Source organism: Pleurodeles waltl, chromosome 6 (assembly GCF_031143425.1).
Source record: "Pleurodeles waltl isolate 20211129_DDA chromosome 6, aPleWal1.hap1.20221129, whole genome shotgun sequence".
Lineage (NCBI taxonomy): Eukaryota > Metazoa > Chordata > Amphibia > Caudata > Salamandridae > Pleurodeles > Pleurodeles waltl.
In genome coordinates this window covers 1,205,235,460-1,205,255,033 of record NC_090445.1, presented here as the reverse complement: position 1 = coordinate 1,205,255,033, position 19,574 = coordinate 1,205,235,460, and the positions used below count along the sequence as shown (strand labels likewise).

Genomic DNA, 19,574 nt, shown 5'->3' with positions numbered 1-19,574 from the left:
CCCTGCAGGAAGTGTAACACCTGGCGGTGAGCCTCAAAGGTTCACCCCCTTTGTTACAGCGCCACAGGGCACCCAAGCTAGTGGAGATGCCCGTCCCTCCGGCCACTGCCCCCACTTTTGGCGGCAAGGCTGGAGGAGATAATGAGGAAAACAAGGAGGAGTCACACCCCTGTCAGGACAGCCCCTAAGGTGTCCTGAGCTGAGGTGACTCTTACTTTTAGAAATCCTCCATCTTGTAGATGGAGGATTCCCCCAATAAGATTAGGGATGTGCCCCCCTCCCTACAGGAAGGAGACACAAAGAGGGTGTAGCCACTCTCAAGGACAGTAGCTATTGGCTACTGCCCTGCCAGACCTAAACACACCCCTAAATTCAGTCTTTAGGGGCTCTCAGAACCGAGGAAGATAGATTCCTGCAACCTAAAGAAGAAGAAGGACTGCTAACTTGAAGCCCTGCAGTGAAGACGGAGACGACAACTGATTTTGCCCCAGCCCTACCGGCCTGTCTCCCTACTTCGAAGAAAACTGCAACAGCAGCGCATCCAACAGGGTCCAGCGACCTCTGAAGCCTCAGAGGACAACCCTGCATCTAAAGGACCAAGAAGCTCCAGAGAACAGCGGCCCTGTTCAAGAAACTGCAACTTTCTGCAACAAAGAAGTAACTTTTAAAGACCACACGTTTCCCGCCGGAAGCGTGAGACTTTCCACTCTGCACCCGACGTCCCCGGCTCGACCTGCGGAAAACTAACACTACAGGGAGGACTCCCTGGCGACTGAGAGCCCGTGAGTAGCCAGAGTTGACCCCCCTGAGCCCCCACAGCGACGCCTGCAGAGGAAATCCAGAGGATCCCCCTGACCGCGACTGCCTGTAACAAGGAACCCGACACCTGGAACCAGCACTGTACATGCAGCCCCCAGGACCTGAAGGAACCGAACTCCAGTGCAGGAGCGACCCCCAGGCGACCCTCTGCCTAGCCCAGGTGGTGGCTACCCCAAGGAGCCCCCCCTGTGCCCGCCTGCATCGTTGAAGAGACCCCCGGGTCTCCCCATTGATTCCTATCAGAAACGCGAAGCCTGTTTGCACTCTGCACCCGGCCGCCCCTGTGCCGCTGAGGGTGTACTTTCTGTGCCTGCTTGTGTCCCCCGATGCCCTACAAACCCCCCTGGTCTGCCCTCCGAAGACACGGGTACTTACCTGCTGGCAGACTGGACCCGGGGCACCCCTATTTCCATTGAAGCCTATGTGTTTTGGGCACCACTTTGACCTCTGCACCTGACCGGCCCTGTGCTGCTGGTGTGGTAACTTTGGGGTTGCCTTGAACCCCCAACAGTGGGCTACCTTGGACCCAACTTTGAACCCTGTATGTGTTTTACTTACCTGTGAACTTAACAATTACTTACCTCCCCCAGGAACTGTTGATCCTTGCACTGTATCCACTTTTAAAATAGCTTATTGCCATTTTTGTCAAAACTGTACATGCTATTGTGACTATTCAAAGTTCCTAGAATACCTGGGTGAAATGCCTTTCATTTGTAGTATTACTTGTAAATCTTGAACTTGTGGTTCTTAAAATAAACTAAGAAAATATATTTTTCTATATAAAAACCTATTGGCCTGGAGCAAGTCTTTGAGTGTGTGTTCCTCATTTATTACCTGTGTGTGTACAACAAATGCTTAACACTACCCTCTGATAAGCCTACTGCTCGACCACACTACCACAAAATAGAGCATTAGATTATCTCTTTTTGCCACTATCTTACCTCTAAGGGGAACCCTTGGACTCTGTGAATACTATTTCTTACTTTGAAATAGTATATATAGAGTCAACTTCCTACAACGACCCAGAGCAAAATGTTTTGTTTCTGCACTGCTCGACTCTTCTTTGCTCCCACCTACCCAACAAAGAGTTGGTCATCCACCAAGAACTCTTTTGTGCAGTCAAGGTAGAACTACAATGTTCTTTTTGGGTCCAGCAGGTGGAGTCGCTCCTCTTCTTTTGAGGGATGCGGTGGAGCAAAGGTGGGCAGGGTGATGTTTTTACCCAGGTGAAATGGGGTCACCACCTTGGGGAGGAAAGAGGCACGAGTTCTGAGTACCACCTTGAATGGAAACATTGTGAGATACGTTGGCTTAGATGAGAGAGCCTGCATCTCACTCACCCTCCTGGCAGATGTTATTGTCACTAAGAAGGCTGTCTTGATCGTGAGCAGCCGGAGGGGACAGTTGTGTAAGGGCTCAAAAGGAGCATACATGAGAAATGTGAGAACTAGATTCAAGTCCCACTGAGGCATAACAAAGGGCCTAGGTGGAAACATATGTACATGCCCTTTGGGAAATCTATGTACAATAGTTGATATGAATAAAGAAGGCTGATCAGGCAGCTGAAGGAACGCCGATAAGACAGAAAGATCAACTTTGAGAGTGCCCGAGGCAGAACCCTGCTGGGCAAGGGATAAGGTAAAGAGAAGAATGTTAGCAAGAGAGGCAGAAAGAGGATCAATAGATCTTTCTGTCCAATAATTTAGAAAACAATTCCAGGCATATACTATTTTAGTGGAGGGACACCTGGCTGCTAGAATAACTTTATAGACTTCGGTAGAAAGGTCGAAGGCTGTCAACTGTTGTCACTCAATCTCCACGCATGAAGGCGCAGAGTTGACAGATTCGGGTCGAGACCCTTTCCCTGCTGCTGTGACAGAAGATCTTCCTGAAGGGGCAGCCTGATCGGAGGATTGATTTTCATTTTCAGAAGCTCAGGATACTAGACCCTCTGTGCCCAGTCCGGAGCTACAAGTATTACTTGGGCCTGGCCAGTCTTGATCTTCTTGAGAACTCTGGGCAGAAGTGGTATGGGTGGAAAGGTGTAAAGGAGACCTGAACTCCACTCACAACGAAAAGTGTTGTAGAGCGAGTAGCAACTTGGAAACTCCAATGCGCAATACATGCTGAGACTGATCATTCTCTTGGAGGCGAACAGATCGCACCAAGGCTCTCCCCACTGTTGAAAGAGTCCTACGTTTATTATCCTTTCATTGTAAAAGGTTTGCAGCAGCAAAAGGTTTGCAGCTGCTGTAAACTCTGGTTGGTGAAGGGAGAAGAGTCTGCCTCTGACCCAAAGTTCATTAACCACCACTGCAAATCTTTTGCAGTTCCCACTGAGATCTGAACCGTGTTGGTAAGATTTCCCTTATGCTGTGCCCACTGGAACTTCAGATCCCACTGCAGAGCCCTCATATGCTGTCTGTCTCACTGAAATCTAGGATAGAGGCCGAAACCTCAGAATCATAACCTGAATATCCTGGACTCGCTGCTCGGGAGGATAAACCCAAAACTGCACTGTGTCCAGAATAGCTCAGATGAAAGGGAGCATCTGAGAGGGAGTCAGGTGTGGCTTCAGCATGTTTATAGTGAAACCCAGCGAATGCAGGTTTGTCATAGTCTGAAGGTGGGTGACGACAGCCCGGGGCGTGGGTGCCTTCAACAGGCAGTCATCAAGGTAGGGGAAGACTGAAACACCTAACCTGCGCAGGTAAGCTGCTACCACCACCATCACTTTGGTGAACACCCGAGGGGCACTGGTGAGACTGAAGGGGAGCACAGTAAACTGAAAGTGCTTGTGGCCCACCTTGAACCGCAAGTAAAGCCTGTGTGCAGGCAGGATGGGGATGTGAAAATTAAGCATCCTACAAGTCCAACGCTACCATCCAGTCTCCTTGGTCTAGGGCAGACAAGACCTGAGCCAGAGTGAGCATTCTGAATTTCTCATTTTTGAAGAAGAGATTGACGTGCCTGTCACGACTTACGTGCTGCTTTACCCTGGAGGTCGCAGAGCGAGTGGCGTGGATCCTGTTCTTGAATGTTCGGCCTTGGCCCAAGTAGGGGCAACTCTTTCTGGTAGCCACGGTGCTGCAGGCAATGGGTACGCCAAGAGCAGGCCGTGTCCCTCAGAAGTAGCGCCAGAGGGAAAAAAAAACTAAAAAGGGCAAAAAACCTCAACAAAGATATGTTCCTAAAACAGGAACAAAAAAGAAGAGATATCAGCAAGAGCAAATACAGAAAAAGCATTCTGAACTGACGAGAACCTGCACAGGAATACGAGGAAGCAGGAGCGAAGACTCCATCCAAACAGAAAGTGTTGCAGCACAAGGAGAGAAAGAATCACAGCCCTTAAGTACCAACAAACAGGAAACGACCAACAGGAAGTAAAAGGACACCATCTTAGATAGGGAAAAGTACATAGAACAGAATGGACTAGGAAACATAGAGAATAGGGAACAAGGAATGTTGGGAAGAAAAAGGTAACATGGGAGGGGGAAAAACATAAAGGAATGCACAACCAGATGTCCAAGAAAAGAAGAAAGAGAAGAAAAGAACAGGTGAGTGGGGGTCAGAAATGCCTGAAAACGCAGTGCACTGCAAAAGAACGAGGCCCCATGCCCAATTTGGGGCCTCTGAAAGCACACAGCAGACTGGGGGCGCGCCGCCTCCGGGAAACGCGTGTTGTGGCCCGAGCCGAATGTTCGGCTTGTACCGTGTGCAGTGGCGCGACAGTACCACAAATCTAGAATAGGGTGAAGACCCTTGTTCTTTTTGGGTATCAGAAAGTAGCGGGAATAACAACCACTGCCTACTTCTGACATCGGGACCCTTTCTATGGATCCACTGGCTAAGAGAGCCGCAACTTCTTTGCGGAGCAAGATTACGTGATCCTCCATCAGCTGTTATTTTAACTGAGGCATAGAGGGAGAGAAAGACTGGAAGGGGAGGGAACAGCCCTTTGGTATGATCTGCAAGACCCATTTGTCCGATGTTATGGAGCGCCAGTGAGGGGGATTGTAGGCGGGTGTCTTCCACCTCACCTATCAGCTCCTCCGACTGGCGTCTTCCCCGTGCCCCGGTCGGAGGAGTATCGCGTTCCCATGGCAACGTGGGAACGCCTTCAGACGCCCGGAACTCGGATTTCCGGGTCCCGGACATGAAAATGGAGAACGGACTCCAAGCGGAAGAGGAGGAGTTTCCCTCAGCGTCCTCCGAGCGAGAAGACGACCACGAAAGGGAGAGCGAGGGACGGAGAATCGGAGGAGACGACAAGGCCGTGTGCAGAGAGAATACCGGGACCCGCAGGGAGCCTGCAGAGCCAACTACAGCCCGAGAAACGAGCGCTTTCCGCCACGTCCCTAGAGGGACGTGGCTTAACAAGGTACGGTCCTTGTTTCAAGGGCACCGTAACTCATTACAACTAACAGGGTACAGGGAGTAGGGGAGTGAGAAAGGAGAGGAAGGGTTTGAGGAGGGAGTTCGAGGGGAACCATCAGGGAGACCTACTAAAAACCCACAGGATCTATGGGGACTCACTAGGAGTGTTTTGGCAACCACACGTGTTCCTACTATTCCACTCATACACGGAGGTCTCTCTCTCTCTCTCTCTCTCTCTCTCTCTCTAGTTCTCTCTTCCTCTCTTCCCTGCTTCTTACTATTTTTGTGTGTATTAGAAACGTCCCTTCACCCAACTTACCTTTTTCTTTTTCCACTCCTTTGTTTTCTTATTTTCCGGTATACCTGGGAGTCCGTATGAGTCTACGCCAAACAAGGAAGCACCTATAAAAGACAAAGTAGAAAAACGCCAGTAAAGAGAGAAGTCCGGTGGAGTGAACCTACCAAATCTCATTATTTGATTTGCTTTTGCTTGCACATTGCTTAAACTTCTATAATAAAGTAAATACTCCCACTTAACAAGTCTCTGAGTCCACCGTATCACCTACGCGCCCCTCCACAGGGAAGAAATTGAATCCTCCCTCCAACTGGTCTTGTATGGTCTTGCAGAAGGCTAGGAAGACTTGGGTGTTGTGGAGGAGGGGGGCTGGGTGGTGGGCGACTTCGGTCCAGACCCTCTAGGTCTGAAGGTACCACGACCTCAACCCCACACAGGATGCTGACCTGACAGAGGACAGTGGCTGGTCTGTGGATGGCGTGGTACCCCACTGCTTCCGAAGCCTCTAAAGGTGCGAAAGACAGACTGTTGGCGAGGGGTAGCCGAGAGGCCCAAGGACTTGGCCATAGCCCAGAGTCCTTGAAGCACTCCAGCGCCAAGTGTGCCTTTTCACCAAATAGGTGGGACCCATTGAAGGGCATGTCCCCCGAAAAGCCAGATGTACAACGCCAGGCATGGTGACGAAGGGCCACTGTCGATAAAATCACTTTACCCAGCGAGTCAGTCATGTCCAAACCACACCTAATAGTAAACTTGGCTGCATCCCTCCCATCTTTGACTGCTTGTGAGAGAGTGTTTCACACGCCCTCCAGGACTTGAGGCAGCACCTGTGTCGCCGTATCCCATAAAGTATGAGAAAACCGGGCCCAATAGGCATAAGGTGTTTACTGACCTCAATGCCAGGCTGGAGGAAGAAAACATCTTCTTCCCAAGCTTGTCCAGCCCTATCCAGGGGAGCCGAAGGGAAGGCACCATGGGAAGTGGAGGCTTGGACTACCAAGCTCTCTGGGGTGGAGTGCTGTGTGAGGAAGCTAGGATCACCTGGAGCTGGGCGATGATGGTGGCCAATTGGCCTATTTACAGGAAACCCTGTGCTGGGTTTAGACCACGTTCCCAGCAGGACATCTGTGAGTGCTTCATTAAAGGGTAACATTGGTTCCAATGTGGAAACCCCCAGCTGAAGCACCTCAGTCAGTAGGTTAGTCTTGGCCGGCACCAGAGGCAGATCTAGGTTCAAGACCTCAGCTGCCGTATGCACCACCATAGCATACAAAGCTCCCTCCTCCATAGCCACTGTAGGAGGTGAGAGCATGCCAGTATCTGGAGAGGTGTCCAGCCCCTGGCCTTTCCTATCTCCTCATACCAGTCCATGTGCTCCAACTGAGACTCTAGAGGGTCCTGAGACCCCTCCCATTCCGCACCAATGTCTGGCTGATCATAAGGGTCAAGCAATGATCTGGCACCTGTTGGTGCCATCGGCGCTGGAATTGGCGCTGGATGCCGTTCCTGCTCCGAATCATCGGGTATTAGAACGGGGCTTGCGCCACCAATGGGTGCCAGCGGCACTGGGAGCATCAACATTGGGAGCGACGTCGGAGGAGGCTGACTGTGTGGACTCGGTGTCGGTCCAGATCCGATATCGGATCCAAGAGACCCATCGGCACTGAGGCTAAAGCTGCGGGTGTGGAACCTGATGGGGCTCTGCCACCCCCTACGGGGCTCGAAGGCGTGCTGGCGATGTTAGCCTGCTCAAATATGAGATGCATGGCCTAGTAAAACTCTTTGATTTGAGTGGGGGTCACTCCCGGAAAAAAGGGGCGGCTCGACATTCCCGACTTGCCTTGTCAGCCGACGGGCGAAGTAAAGTCGAAGTTCACTTGGACTTCTTCTTGTGCCTCTTCCCTGAAGTGCCCGGAGGATCTTGAGTGGAATGAAGAGGACATGGGGCTCCTGGAGCGGTCCAGTAACCTCCTCCTCGACCAGAACCTCAGAGGAGTCCTACCAGCAGATGTCGACTGCAGGGCCATCATCAGCTTCAGGGACCGTTCCCTTAAAGCTTTCAGACCCATGACCTGGCAGTCGTAACACAACTGAGTTATGGTCTCGGTCTAAACACCAGAGACATTCCTTATGCGGGTCTGTCACTGACATGGTGCGGTGGCAGGTGCCGACCGGCTTAAACCCCATCTTCCTAGAGGTCACCCTTCATATAGACAACAAACATAGCTGACAAAAAAGTCAAAAAAGGCCTGTCAAAAAAGATAGAGGGTAGCTCGATTCCAGATCTATGCTTTAACCGGCGCGGAAAGAAAAGAACTGAAATATGTGCACCTGGATGGTGCCTTTATAGGCAACCATGATGTCACAGACGGCTCCAACGATGCCACTCACATCCGAACGCCACCCAACAGTGCATGCAAGAGTATTGCTCAGCAAAAGTTCCAGATTCCAAGCTGATGCCTGGAAATTCTAAGGTAAGGAATCTGCAGCTAGAAGTCTCTATCAGACACTTTCTTAGTACATTCTATCATAAAAAGATCATTATATGCAGTATTAGCAGATGGGTCTAAGTTAATAATCTCTCCTTGAGTTATAGTGCCTGCTGTTTGGTGTAAGGCAGTTTCTCCTACTAGCTTGTCAAGACTCTGTGTAACAGGCAGAGGAGTTGCAGCGTACCCTCCTTTAAAAGCTCCAAACAGGCATGGAGAGAATCTTCCACCTGATCTAATCTCACTCTCAAGGCCCTACAAAAGGGTCCAGAGTTTGTACCACCTTCATTACTGAATTTACATCCACAATAACATTTTACTGATGCTTTATTTTGTTGAGGTTTAACAGTAGTTGAATTAGTATTCAAGCTCAGGGGGACCTGCTTTGACTGAACTAACTCAGCATCATGATTGGTAAAAAGGGAACTATCACCTGGATTTCTAGGAAACTTGGGGGGGGTTGCATACCGGAGTTGCACACAATTATACTATCCAATGCATCTTGGACGCTGGTTTCTACTAACAAAATTTGACCTTCGACCTGTGGTAGGATTAGAATGCTGAAACTCACCCGTCTGCAAAGGTTTATCCATCACTCCCCCAGGACAAGCAGATAGAGATTCTTCTATGTTTGAAATTTGTTTTTCTAATGCCCCCATTGAACCTGTAACATAGTTTCACTGGTGACTTTTTTCTACTCCCTTCACGTGTTGGGCCTTTCTTTTGCCCATCTGAACTGCTACAAACTAAAACAAAAATGTAACAATAAAAATACCTTGATTACCTAAATAAGAAAAGCTGCCCAAAGCCAAAAAACTGAAACAAACAAAATAGCATAAAATGTCAAAATGTCAAAGCCAAGAGGGGTGGCCCTGCCCTGCCTTGGGTGCGGCCTGTGTGTGTCAGAGCAGAAAGGAAATCGCCAACCTTAAGTGTGCCGCCGATGGCTCGCTGATGATCCTGGTAGGTGGGGCCAAACGCACAGCAAACTGCAGCCGTAGTTATGGGATAGGAAACGCCTGTCCCGCGCAGTGGGGAAATCGCTGACCTTAAATTTGCCTGATGGCGAGTGGTGATGATCCTGGTGGGTGGGGCCAACCCCAGAGTAAACTGGAGTCCCTAGTCCTGGGCTAGGAATTGCGCGTCCCACGCAGCAGGGAAATCACCAACCTTAAGTGCGCCCAATGGTGCACTGGTGATGATCATGGTGGGTGGGGCAAACCACAGAGCAAAGTGGAGCCCATAGTCCTGGGCTAGAAAATACGCACCTTTAGTGTCTCTTCAACTATAAGTATTTACGTTGCATACTGAAAGTTGATCTCACCCTTTTTAATTGTCAAAAACATTTTTCTTTAAAAAAATTCCAGAAATATCTAATTCTAAGTATATCATTCATCAAAGCCTTTATCGCTGTCTCTCAAACTCTCACTTTCTCTCTCTCTCTCATGGTTGGGTGGTTAAGGTGGTTGGCCGCAGGCCAGGCCCTGCGGCCAAGCCCACTGCGCATGGCTGATTACCCCAAAATTACTGCACTCATGACATCTTTGAAAACATCATTGATAATATCAATGTATTATTTGCAGCCAAATTTCTGACAAAAAAATTGTGCATGGCTGGGGCATGAATTATAGTTCCCATAGGGCACCAGTTACAGGAACTTTAGATAACTCTAACAGGTGAATTTCCACGATTTTGTCATTTTAAAATGTGAGCCTAATTATAACATCCCTGTACCTTTTCGATTTTAAAGTGAATTTCTATGTTTTTTAAACTTGTATTTCCTAACTATAACGTGCCTGTAACCTTTGTTTTTTCCAGTGAATATATATATATTTATATATATATATATATACACACACACATATATATATCCATATATATATATATATATATATATATATATATATATATATATATATATAGCGTGCACACCCTTCCAGTACGAAGAGAACCAGGACACCGCCGAAAAATGGAAAATCCAATATTTAATTAAGCAAACAAAAACTCCAACGCGTTTCGGCAAAAGCCTTTGTTGCGGCTTTTTACGGAGGTGTCCTGGTTCTCTTCGTATTGGAAGGGTGTGCACGCTATAATTGAATTCGGGCGTCTCGGAGCTCATCCAGGACCGCTGGAGTGTAGCGTCCGCACTCCGAGGAAATACTGTGGGTTTGTGCGATATATATATATATATATATATATACACACACACACACACACACACACACGGAGAAACCCGTCCGCCAATATCTAAATCATGCCCTCAGTTTGTGTTCCAGATTGTAAGGGGAAATCTAGAGTACTACTGTTTTGAAATGCATAGAAAGCAATGATGCACTTTACTAAGGCTGTAATAGTAGGGAAAAGTAGTTTTATTAGTTTATATGCCTAGAAAGTACTGTGGTAGAATGAAAAATAAATATGTAAAAATAGAAGTAACATTGTACGCTATATTTGCCCTTAAAACCGAAAGAACAGACTGAATGGGGGTTAAACAATATGGCTGCCTTTTAGTTTTGTAAGGGCGAAATATTGTTTAGACCGTACTTGGTCAGCGTTTGTTTTGGGTTTTTTTAACTCTTATTATTTGGTTTAAAAAATAACAAACACACATTTTACTGATGTCAGATCCACAAGGTACCACAACAGAGATTATTCTGGTGACGACACAGATTCCTATGAGATAATATGAGCACATCACATTGTATAAGAACGATCAGTAAACAGTAATCTTCTTTGCTAAGTGTACAATAAAATGGGGTATACAGAGTTTATTGAGGGTGCTTGTCCAGTGCAGGGCTTGGAAGGGGGTTATTTAGTGAACACATCAATGCTTTGCACAGGTCAATATCATCCTGTGCCTTATCTTCTGTTCTAACAAGTGACATTTGTGGCGTCGTAGGTCTGTGACTGAACAGACCACGTGACACCGAGACGGGGTTTAATCCAACTCATCAGGAGTTGGTTAGCCCCGGATGTTCAGAGGTGTGTTTCACCTCTTTTTGAAAGTGTAATGGTTTGCTCTCGGGTTAGAGAGCGGCAAAATAAATAAACCGGGGCATGGTCTAACGGGACAGTGGCAGCGGCGTTCGTGCAGGTCAGCGGAGCCCTGTGGAGTGGTGTTCGCGCTACCGAGGCCCCGGAAGACGACGTGGGCCCATAAACCACAGACTGTGTACCATTATTTATTTTACTAACACCTACCGCATAACTTGTACTAACCGCCGTTAGTACATTACGACATTCTGATTGCCTCCACTGTTGTTCATTCTGTCACGTCTTGCATTCAGCTACGGATCTCTGTTTTTTGTTCTCAGCCAATGAATTCCTACACTGAGCTTTGCCAGTAGGAGCAGGAGCGGTACAAATATTTTTTGATTTTATATGTGCTTATAATAACACCAATTCCCAGCTAACACGCGATGGGAGCCAGTAGCACAGTTAATGATATATGTTCTCCATAGCTACCCACAACCTGCCCCCAGTATACAGCAAGTTTGGGGCAGTCCCATACCAGATGATAGCAAGTAGCCTCCTGAGCACCACACTTGGGGTTGTGACTCGAAGCCTCAGGTTTAAGTGATGCATCATTGCAGGGGTCATGTACACGTGGTGTACAAAACTGAAGTGGAGTAAACGAAACCTAGCATTGCTTGAGACCGCGTTTATTAGTGTTAGTAATGCATGTTTCCATTGTGCATCTGAAAAAGCTCGGTCGCAGGCTGCCTCCTGTTTTGCTCGTGAATGTAATGGGTGTTCGTGCGTGTCTTCCCTAACAGCCGTGTACAGGTGCGTAGTGATTCCAATACCGCAGGCCACATAGACTAATAGGCCCAGAAAAGCAGATCGCGCTGGAGCATTCTGGGTGTCTTCCCTGAGTTCACGCATTAGCCCCCCATAATGGCATGCTAGTGTAGGTATTGGCCATGAGGGATCTGAAACTGTTCCTGGGCTAGCTGAAAAGAAACTAACACAATAAAATATGACCGTTCAACCAAGTCAAACCTAACTAAGGTTTCTATTTAACCCACTATTTCGGGATTCAATAGTCCTCTCTTTTAGCCATAGTAGGAAGAGAACCGAAGAAAGGGGGCGGGGTGGTGGGGGGGAGAGATTTCAAAAGATATTCCCCAGTGTAGGGCAGTCCCCGCTTTTCCAGTCTGACATGTCCAAAGTGCATCCCAAGCGGGCAAATTCCAACACGCACCACAATGGTAGTTCTGTAGTTCTGCGAATATGGCATGCACCTGCCCCACCCTTCACAGTATCTCCACATAGGGACGCTGTGTCTTGTATCATGCGGGGGGCTCCCATTAATGCTCGAACTTACAGGAACAGTTGACTGGGTAAATACAATTCCCCGCCCCGAAACACTGCTTCTGTGTTTTAAGGGGAAAAATAGCATAGTTCATTTTATTTTTTTATTTATTAACACACACACACATATATATATATATATATATATATATATATATATATATATATCTTTTGTAAGTACAGTAGTACTTTCTAGGTGCTACTGCAGTACTCTGTAAACCTTTTTTAAAATATATACATTAATAAGATTAGTTTTTCCTACCTTTATGGACATAGCTAAACTGACTCATTCCTTCCTATGCACTTCTAAAACAGTACTACACTAGATTTCCCCTTAAAACCCAGAACACAGTCTAGGGGTCCGGTTAAGAGTCTGGCGGTCTGAAGACCACGGCTGTGGCGTTCCGGCTGGCATATTAAAAGTTTGGTGATTCTGTCGGGGTGACTGCAGTCGTGGTGGTAACCACTACTCCTCTGTATATCACTCGACTCTACACCACTCAACTCTATGACAATCTATATCACTCCACTCTACCACACTCTACTCCACTCTATGCCACTTTCACACACTCTACAGTACTCCACTCTGAAACTTTAGTACACTCTATAACACTTTACTCCATTCTATAGTCCACAACTGTAGGAAAGTACCATCTTGCCTGGCATGTTACCCCCATTTTTCACTGTATATATGTTGTTTTAGTTGTATGTGTCACTGGGACCCTGGTAACCCAGGGCCCCAGTGCTCATAAGTGTGCCTGAATGTGTTACCTGTGTAGTGACTAACTGTCTCACTGAGGCTCTGCTAATCAGAACCTCAGTGGTTATGCTCTCTCATTTCTTTCCAAATTGTCACTAACAGGCTAGTGACCATTTTACCAATTTACATTGGCTTACTGGAACACCCTTATAATTCCCTAGTATATGGTACTGAGGTACCCAGGGTATTGGGGTTCCAGGAGATCCCTATGGGCTGCAGCATTTCTTTTGCCACCCATAGGGAGCTCTGACAATTCTTACACAGGCCTGCCACTGCAGCCTGAGTGAAATAACGTCCACGTTATTTCACAGCCATTTTACACTGCACTTAAGTAACTTATAAGTCACCTATATGTCTAACCTTTACCTGGTAAAGGTTAGGTGCAAAGTTACTTAGTGTGAGGGCACCCTGGCACTAGCCAAGGTGCCCCCACATTGTTCAGAGCCAATTCCCTGAACTTTGTGAGTGCGGGGACACCATTACACGCGTGCACTACATATAGGTCACTACCTATATGTAGCTTCACAATGGTAACTCCGAATATGGCCATGTAACATGTCTATGATCATGGAATTGCCCCCTCTATGCCATCCTGGCATAGTTGGCACAATCCCATGATCCCAGTGGTCTGTAGCACAGACCCTGGTACTGCCAAACTGCCCTTCCTGGGGTTTCACTGCAGCTGCTGCTGCTGCCAACCCCTCAGACAGGCATCTGTCCTCCTGGGGTCCAGCCAGGCCTGGCCCAGGATGGCAGAACAAAGAACTTCCTCTGAGAGAGGGTGTGACACCCTCTCCCTTTGGAAAATGGTGTGAAGGCAGGGGAGGAGTAGCCTCCCCCAGCCTCTGGAAATGCTTTCTTGGGCACAGATGTGCCCAATTCTGCATAAGCCAGTCTACACCGGTTCAGGGGACCCCTTAGCCCTGCTCTGGCGCGAAACTGGACAAAGGAAAGGGGAGTGACCACTCCCCTGACCTGCACCTCCCCTGGGAGGTGTCCAGAGCTCTTCCAGTGTGCTCCAGACCTCTGCCATCATGGAAACAGAGGTGCTGCTGGCACACTGGACTGCTCTGAGTGGCCAGTGCCACCAGGTGATGTCAGAGACTCCTTGTGATAGGCTCCTTCAGGTGTTGCTAGCCTATCCTCTCTCCAAAGTAGCCAAACCCTCTTTTCTGGCTATTTAGGGTCTCTGTCTCTGGGGAAACTTTAGATAACGAATGCAAGAGCTCATCAGAGTTCCTCTGCATCTCTCTCTTCACCTTCTGCCAAGGAATCGACTGCTGACCGCGCTGGAAGCCTGCAACACTGCAACAAAGTAGCAAAGACGACTACTGCAACTCTGTAACGCTGATCCTGCCGCCTTCTCGACTGTTTTCCTGGTGGTGCATGCTGTGGGGGTAGTCTGCCTCCTCTCTGCACTAGAAGCTCCGAAGAAATCTCCCGTGGGTCGACGGAATCTTCCCCCTGCAACCGCAGGCACCAAAAAGCTGCATTACCGGTCCCTTGGGTCTCCTCTCAGCACGACGAGCGAGGTCCCTCGAATCCAGCGACTCTGTCCAAGTGACCCCCACAGTCCAGTGACTCTTCAGTCCAAGTTTGGTGGAGGTAAGTCCTTGCCTCACCTCGCTGGGCTGCATTGCTGGGAACCGCGACTTTTGCAGCTACTCCGGCCCCTGTGCACTTCCGGCGGAAATCCTTTGTGCACAGCCAAGCCTGGGTCCACGGCACTCTAACCTGCATTGCACGACGTTCTAAGTTGGTCTCCGGCGACGTGGGACTCCTTTGTGCGACTTCGGGTGAGCACCGTTTCACGCATCCTCGTAGTGCCTGTTTCTGGCACTTCTCCGGGTGCTACCTGCTGCTGAGAGGGCTCTTTGTCTTGCTTGACGTCCCCTCTCTCTCCTGGTCCAATTTGCGACCTCCTGGTCCCTCCAGGGCCACAGCAGCGTCCAAAAACGCTAACCGCACGATTTGCAGCTAGCAAGGCTTGTTGGCGTTCTGTCTGCGGGAAAACACTTCTGCACGACTCTCCACGGCGAGAGGAATCCGTCCACCAAAGGGGAAGTCTCTAGCCCTTTTCGTTCCTGCAGAAACCTCAGCTTCTTCTGTCCAGTAGAAGCTTCTTTGCACCCGCAGCTGGCATTTCCTGGGCATCTGCCCATCTCCGACTTGCTTGTGACTTTTGGACTTGGTCCCCTTGTTCCACAGGTACCCCAGATTGGAAATCCAGCGTTGTTGCATTGTTGGGTTGTGTCTTTCCTGCATTATTCCTCTAACACGACTTCTTTGTCCTTAGGGGAACTTTAGTGCACTTTGCACTCACTTTTCAGGGTCTTGGGGAGGGTTATTTTTCTAACTCTCACTATTTTCTAATAGTCCCAGCGACCCTCTACAAGGTCACATAGGTTTGGGGTCCATTCGTGGTTCGCATTCCACTTTTGGAGTATATGGTGTTGCCCCTATCCCTATGTTTCCCCATTGCATCCTATTGTAACTATACATTGTTTGCACTGTTTTCTAAGACTATACTGCATATTTTTGCTATTGTGTATATATATCTTGTGTATATTTCCTATCCTCTCACTGAGGGTACACTCTAAGATACTTTGGCATATTGTCATAAAAATAAAGTACCTTTATTTTTAGTATAACTGTGTATTGTGTTTTCTTATGATATTGTGCATATGACACTAAGTGGTACTGTAGTAGCTTCACACGTCTCCTAGTTCAGCCTAAGCTGCTCTGCTAAGCTACCATTATCTATCAGCCTAAGCTGCTAGACACCCTATACACTAATAAGGGATAACTGGGCCTGGTGCAAGGTGCAAGTACCCCTTGGTACTCACTACAAGCCAGTCCAGCCTCCTACATTGGTGGCAGCGGTGGGATAAGTGCTTTGAGACTACTTACCACTCTTGTCATTGTACTTTTCATAAGAGAAAAATATACAAAACAAGGTCAGTGTATATACACATAGCCAAAAAGTTTTGCATTTCCTCTTTTCACTCTTTTCTAAGTGCTGAAAAGTTCTTCTAAACTTTCAAAAAGTTCTTAAAAGTTTAAAAAGTTTTTTTTCTGTCTTTCTAAAAAGTTCTGAAAACTTTTTTCTCTTTTACTATCACTTTTAACTCTCTCTAAAAATGTCTGGCACAGGCCAAAATGTTGATCTGTCCAAACTTGCATATGATCACTTTAGCTGGAAAGGAGCAAGGAGTCTCTGCATAAAGAGAGGTTTGAGTGTAGGGAAGAATCCTTCCTTAGAACTGTTAATTAACATGCTTAGAGAACAGGATAAGGCTAAAAGTGCCCCATCTGTTGAAAAAGTAGCTAATGGTTCTCAATCTGATCCAGGGACTCCCCCAGGAAAAGATTCTGGAAAGAAACTTCCTAGCCTGCCCATTACTAGACAGTCTAGCATAGTTGGTAATGATGATAAGCCACACCATACAAATAGTGTTGTCTCACATCATAGCAAAAGCATTTATTCTCACCAGACTGGTAGTGATGTTTCTGTTAGCCAAGCTGTTAGGGTGGCTTCTGTAAGGGACAGGTCTCCTTCTGTTCAATCCCATCATACCTCTGTATCTAGGAATGTCCCTCCCACCAACCCTGATGACAGAATGTTAGAGAGGGAACTCAATAAGTTGAGGGTGGAACAAACCAGACTGAAGCTTAAAAAGCAACAGCTGGATTTGGATAGACAGTCTTTTGAACTAGAGAAGGAAAGACAGAAGTTGGGTTTAGAAACCCATGGTGGCAGCAGCAGTATTCCCCATAGTCATCCTGCAAAAGAGCATGATTCCAGGAATCTGCACAAGATAGTTCCCCCTTATAAGGAGGGGGATGACATTAACAAGTGGTTTGCTGCACTTGAGAGGGCCTGTGTTGTACAGGATGTCCCTCAAAGGCAGTGGGCTGCTATCCTATGGCTATCATTTAGTGGAAAAGGTAGGGATAGGCTCCTTACTGTGAAAGAAAATGATGCTAATAATTTCCAAGTTCTTAAGAATGCACTCCTGGATGGTTATGGCTTAACCACTGAACAATACAGGATAAAGTTCAGAGAGACCAAAAAGGAGTCTTCACAAGACTGGGTTGATTTCATTGACCATCCAGTGAAGGCCTTGGAGGGGTGGTTACATGGCAGTAAAGTTACTGATTATGACAGCCTGTATAACTTGATCCTGAGAGAGCATATTCTTAATAATTGTGTGTCGGATTTGTTGCACCAGTACTTGGTGGACTCTGATCTGACCTCTCCCCAAGAATTGGGAAAGAAGGCAGACAAATGGGTCAGAACAAGGGTGAACAGAAAAGTTCATACAGGGGGTGACAAAGATGGCAACAAAAAGAAGGATGGTAAGTCTTCTGACAAGGGTGGGGACAAATCTAAAAATGAGTCTTCATCAGGCCCACAAAAACACTCTGGTGGGGGGGGGGTGGGCCCAAATCCTCTTTTAATCAGAACAAGGAAAAGAAACCATGGTGCTATTTATGTAAAATAAAAGGCCATTGGACAACAGATCCCAGTTGTCCAAAGAAAAGCACCAATGCTCCTACCACTACAACCCCTACTGCTACCCCTAGTGTCCCTACTAATAGCAGTGGTGGTGGGAGCAAACCTACTAATAGCCAATCCAAGGAAGTAGCTGGGCTCACTATTGGTAACTTAGTTGGGGTTGGCCTTGTTAGGGAGGCCACAGATGCTGTGTTAGTCTCTGAGGGGGCTATTGATTTAGCCACCTTAGTTGCTTGTCCCCTTAATATGGATAAGTACAAGCAGCTACCCCTAATAAATGGTGTTGAGGTTCAGGCCTACAGGGACACTGGAGCCAGTGTGACTATGGTCATAGAGAAACTGGTCCACCCTGAACAACACCTACTTGGTCACCAGTACCAAGTAACCGATGCTCACAACAACACACTTAGCCACCCCATGGCTGTTGTTAATCTCAACTGGGGGGGGGGTTACTGGTCCAAAGAAAGTTGTGGTAGCTTCAGATTTACCTGTAGACTGTCTATTAGGGAATGATTTGGAGACATCAGCTTGGTCAGATGTGGAGTTGGAGGCCCATGCAGCAATGCTGGGCATCCCAGGGCATATTTTTGCTTTGACAAGGGCTCAGGCCAAAAAGCAAAAAGGACAGGGAAGCTTGGATCCTGGAACAATGGACCAAGTGCTCCCTAAAGCTAGGGCTAGTAGAAGCAAACCACTTCCTACTATCCCTCCCTCTACAGTGGATTCAACTTCTGAGGAAGAAGAATTCCCTCCCTGTGCAGAACCTACACCAGAGGAGCTGGAAGCTACACTGCTGAGCTTTTGGGTGAAGGGGGGCCTGCCAGAGAGGAGCTGAGTGTGGCACAGCAAACCTGTCCCACATTAGAGGGTCTCAGACAGCAAGCTGTCAAACAGGCTAATGGGGATGTCAGTGACTCTCACAGAGTTTACTGGGAGGACAACCTCTTGTACACTGAGCATAGGGATCCTTAACCTGGAGCTGCCAGGAGATTAGTGATTCCTCAGGAGTACAGAAAGTTCCTCCTAACCCTGGCACATGATATTCCCCTAGCTGGGCATCTAGGACAAATGAAAACTTGGGACAGGCTTGTTCCCCTGTTTCATTGGCCTAGAATGTCTGAGGACACAAAGGAATTTTGTAAGTCCTGTGAAACCTGTCAAGCCAGTGGCAAGACAGGTGGCACCCCAAAGGCACCCCTTATTCCACTGCCTGTGGTTGGGGTTCCCTTTGAAAGGGTAGGGTTTGACATAGTTGGCCCCCTTGACCCTCCTACTGCTTCAGGCAATAGATTTATCTTGGTGGTAGTGGACCATGCCACAAGATATCCTGAAGCAATTCCTTTAAGGACCACTACAGCACCTGCAGTGGCAAAGGCCCTCCTGGGAATATTTTCCAGGGTGGGCTTCCCAAAGGAAGTAGTATCAGACAGGGGAAGCAATTTCATGTCTGCATACTTAAAGGCCATGTGGAAGGAGTGTGGTGTAACGTACAAGTTCACAACACCCTATCATCCACAAACAAATGGACTGGTGGAGAGATTTAATAAAACTCTCAAAGGCATGATTATGGGTCTCCCTGAAAAACTCCACAGGAGATGGGATATCCTTCTACCATGCCTCCTTTTTGCCTACAGGGAGGTACCCCAGAAAGGAGTGGGCTTCAGCCCCTTTGAACTTCTTTTTGGACACCCTGTTAGGGGTCCACTCACACTTGTAAAGGAGGGTTGGGAACAACCTTTAAAAACTCCTAAGCAGGATATTGTGGATTATGTACTTGGCCTCAGATCAAGGATGGCTGAGTACATGAAAAAGGCCAGTAAAAACCTTCAGGCCAGCCAAGAGCTCCAGAAGCAATGGCATGATCAGAAGGCTGTTTTGGTTCAGTACCAACCAGGGCAGAAAGTGTGGGTCTTGGAGCCTGTGGCCCCAAGATAAATGGAGTGGACCCCACACAATTGTTGAAAAGAAGGGAGAAGTCACCTATTTAGTTGACTTAGGCAC

At 47.7% G+C, this 19,574-nt stretch overlaps 1 long non-coding RNA gene across 3 annotated transcripts in view; it reads right to left on the bottom strand.

The window, feature by feature from the left end:
- The window catches only part of LOC138300756 (uncharacterized), a 409,302-nt gene that overhangs the window by 252,490 nt on the left and 137,238 nt on the right, over positions 1 to 19,574 (bottom strand). For all 3 annotated transcript variants that reach the window (XR_011204999.1, XR_011204998.1, XR_011205000.1), the window contains one exon: positions 5,516 to 5,598. This is a non-coding gene — a long non-coding RNA (uncharacterized lncRNA). The remainder of the gene's footprint in view (positions 1 to 5,515; positions 5,599 to 19,574) is intronic.